Genomic DNA, 3,860 nt, shown 5'->3' with positions numbered 1-3,860 from the left:
CGCATAGGACAAAGGGTAATGGTTTTAAATTGGAAGAGGGGAGATTTAGATTAGATACTAGAAAGAAACTCTTTCCTGTGAAGGTGGTGAGAGCCTGGAAGAGGTTGCCCAGAGAAGCTGTAGCTGCCCCATCCCTGGAGGTGTTTAAAGCCAGGCTGGATGGGGCTTGGAGCCACCTGGGCTGGTGGGAGGTGTCAATGTCACTCAGTAAGAATGTAAAATGAAATAAACTGGGAACATTCATACGGAAATGAGGACACAGCTTCTCTGGAATGAAACCTGAAACAGAAGGGGGGAATGGAGTTTACCGTGAGAATCTTTGTTTTACGATGATCTAGTTCCACTGCACGGCTTGAGCCGTATTTTGATACTCAGATTTATTTCAAGGATATTTGAACTGGTTTCATAGGCATTTGCCTTGAAATATTTACCATTCTGAATGGGATTTCAGTTCTCATTGCAATGAGCTTTCTTAAAATAGTCAAGATTATTATTTTGTTGTTGAAAGGGATCTGGAAAACAGTAAATAAATTAGTACTCCTACCAACAGTTGGAAAATATTAAAGATATCCCCAAAAAAAGGAGGAGAAAGGCAGAGTGTTTCTATCTTGCAGTCAGACCTGTACCATCTGAGTGGGAAACCTCTGCTGACACACCAATTGTGCCCAAGTTGTGTCTTGCTGGCAACTGTACCTGCAATTCACATGTTGACATGTGCTTGAACTATATCTGGGGAGGAGAGACAAGGGTGCAGGAATCCTCTTCTGAGGTTGCCTTAAACAGTGCTCTGAACTATTAAAAAAAAAAAACTGGTGGAAGGAGCAGCAAATTTACATCATGAAACTGGCCTAAGAGCATCTGGGCTTCCCATCTTTGCTGGTTCACAGTCATGGACAACTGCAAAGAGGAGGTGGCGGGAAAACAAAACAATCCAAAAAAAAAGAGCAAGACTATGTGAAGCATTTCAGTGCCGTGGATATGGATATCAGAAACCAGATCTGGCAGAATGGAGCTTGAGGACTAAATAAGTCAGAATGCAAAGATGGATTTTTACCTGTAAGAGGGATGTGTGACTGCACAGTCAAGCCAGCTGACTGACGCTACACAGCAGAACTCCGGTACGTATGTTTACAGCTACAGACTGATTTAGGATTTTGAGTTCTGAGATGCTTTTTTAATGCCAGGTTAGTACAAGAAACAGTAATCCTTACCCTGAACATATTACATGATCTAGACTTGTCTTTTGACCTTGGTCCATTACAGTAGTTTTCCAAATTTGGGGTCAGGCTGTAGCGTGTGTAGGATTTGGCGAGTCATCTAATAGGGCAAATGTGGAAAACTCCTGTTTCAAATCAGAAGTATTTCTCTATGTTGGTCTCTATGTTGGTTAACAAGCGTGCCCATCCTGCTCTACTCCCAGAACTTTCTAAATGGTCTATAAAGATGAAGGGAAAAGAACCCAGGAGTAAGGAGACCACTGGGTTTTCAATTACTGCTTCACATGCTGGTATTTCCCCGGTCAAGTTATTAAAAAAGGCAGGAAAAGTACATATGGATATGTTATCCTGGTGGGGAATGAGGAATGGCAGGTCCTACTGCTGTCAAACGGCACGCTTCAATGAGGCATTAGGTGAGCAATGAAAACAATACATGCTGTGATGCTTGAAATATTTTATTTGATTCAGAAGAAAATACTTCGGCATGTGAAGATGGCAATCATACATGCTGTGATGCTTGAAATATTTTATTTAATTCAGAAGAAAATACTTCAGCACGTGAAGATGGCAATCGAGTACATATGGATATGTTATCCTGGTGGGGAATGAGGAATGGCAGGTCCTACTGCTGTCAAACGGCACGCTTCAATGAGGCATTAGGTGAGCAATGAAAACAATACATGCTGTGATGCTTGAAATATTTTATTTGATTCAGAAGAAAATACTTCGGCATGTGAAGATGGCAATCACTTGGCAATAAACATCCATAAAAGTGGGATGTAACTTGAAATAGTAACTTTTAAGAAAGCTTTTATTGGAAAGTAAAGACGTCCACTTGGTGGCACTAGAAGGTAGTAACGGGGGGAGGGTGAGGGGTTTAGCTGCAAAAAACACGCCGAAAAACATGAGCAGAACTTCTGCCTGGTCCTGAGGTGAGCCTTTACTCACCGGCAGGTCTAAACGGGGCACTGCCAGTTTGAAGCCAAGACTGACGGCTCCCCAAGCTGCCCAACCTCAATAAGGGTAAAACCATCACGTTCGCTCTAAGCCTATTTCTACGACTCGATAGTACCCCTACAAAGCAAGACTAGACGGCTCCCCAAGCTGCCCAACCTCAATAAAGGTAAAAACATCACGTTCGCTCTAAGCCTATTTCTATGACTCGATAGTGCCCTTACAAAGCAAGACTAAAATGAGAAGAGAGTAGCGTTCTCCAGATTTCACTTCGCCCAGGAAGTCTCCAAGAAACACACGCCTTACAATGAAAAATTAAAACCGCTTTAATTCTTAAAAAAAGCTTTGCTCATGGGATTGTAACTAATAGTTACAGAGATGACCGGCCGTTCTCAGCCGGGATACTCGATGATCTTTAGGGTCCCTTCCAACCCGAACCATTCTGTGATTCTATGGTTTTAAGCACAGAAGAGCTGTGTCAGTAAGAACACTAATATCTAGTAGTGTAATAGTGTACCTAATGTAACTAATAGTTACAGAAGTGACCGGCCGTTCTCAGCCGGGACATCGGCGGTGACGCTGCGGCGACACCGTGATTAAACTCTTTTAAAGCAACAGTTTTGCTGAAAGCCTTGTGCAAAGCACCACCTTTGCTGTCCCCCCCGGCCCGCCCGGGGAGCGGAGCTCGGCAACCCCACACCCGCGGCTCGGCGGTCCCTGCGCCGCCACCCTGGCCCTCCCAGGCCTGCCGCCTCCCTGCCGGGCTGTAAATCCCGAACGGCGCCTCACCAGGACCCAGTAAGAGCCGAGGGCCCGGGACACCCCGGCACCGCCGCCACCGCCGCCACCGCTTACCTCAGGCGACTCAGGCCCCGCACCGCCACCCCCCCCACACCGCGCACGCGCAGCCCGCCGCGCACGCGCAGCCCGCCCCCGCGCACCCTGCCTCTGCGCAGGCGCACCCCAACGGCGGAGGGCGTTGCCACCAAGCTGATTGGCACTCAGGGAGCCAATCGTTGAGCAAAGGGGCGGGGTTACGCACGCCTTCCATCCACTCCCAATCAGGTTCTGGGAAGCCTTGCGGCGCGTAGCCGCACTATCCAATCCCCCTCGCGGCGGCGCGCGTACTTTGCCGCGTAGCCAATCAGAGAGGAAGGCGCGGCCTGGCGCGCGGTCAAGCCGGCCAATCGCCGAGCGCGGCTCCGTCTGGAGTGCCCTCTGCCCCACCACGTTCGAAACTCGGCCGCCAATCGGCGGGAAGGAGGCGGTGGGCCGCGCCTGTTTATCGCCTAACGGCAGCCGCAGGAGGCAGCTCTCGGGCCGCTGCGGACGCCTCCTCGCAGGCTCCCAGAAATGCGGGTAGGAACCGGGCGAGTCCCCATGGGCGGCGGGCGGGGACGGAGCCGGCACCGCTGCCCCTTGGCTGCCTCCCAGCGCCGCGAGGCCGCCTCCACCACCGCCCCGCCCCTTTTCCCGGCGAGTGGCGGGTCCACTAGCCAATCCGAGGCGGTGGCGCTGTCAACATCCCGGAGCGCGAGGGGCAGCTGCCCAATGGGAGGGGACGGGGGCGGAGCTTGGCCTGAGGCGGGGGGTGGTGGGGGTGGAAGGGACCCTGAAGGGGGGGCAGCGCTGAGGGAAAAGGGTGATTTATGAGGGGAAGGGAGCCTGAGGGGGCGAGGGGAAGGGGTT

General features: G+C 50.8%; 1 protein-coding gene across 2 annotated transcripts in view; it reads left to right on the top strand.

The window, feature by feature from the left end:
- The first annotated feature begins 3,394 nt into the window (after positions 1-3,394).
- MPHOSPH9 (M-phase phosphoprotein 9) overlaps positions 3,395-3,860 on the top strand; it is a 32,411-nt gene continuing 31,945 nt past the window's right edge. For both annotated transcript variants that reach the window (XM_014964821.1, XM_014964802.1), the window contains exon 1: positions 3,395-3,530. The gene's annotated coding sequence lies outside the window, so the exon portion shown is untranslated. The remainder of the gene's footprint in view (positions 3,531-3,860) is intronic.

The sequence above is a fragment of the Calidris pugnax genome, unplaced genomic scaffold, assembly GCF_001431845.1.
Source record: "Calidris pugnax isolate Ruff unplaced genomic scaffold, ASM143184v1 scaffold32, whole genome shotgun sequence".
In the NCBI taxonomy this organism is placed as follows: domain Eukaryota; kingdom Metazoa; phylum Chordata; class Aves; order Charadriiformes; family Scolopacidae; genus Calidris; species Calidris pugnax.
This window is presented reverse-complemented; position numbering and strand designations above follow the sequence as displayed.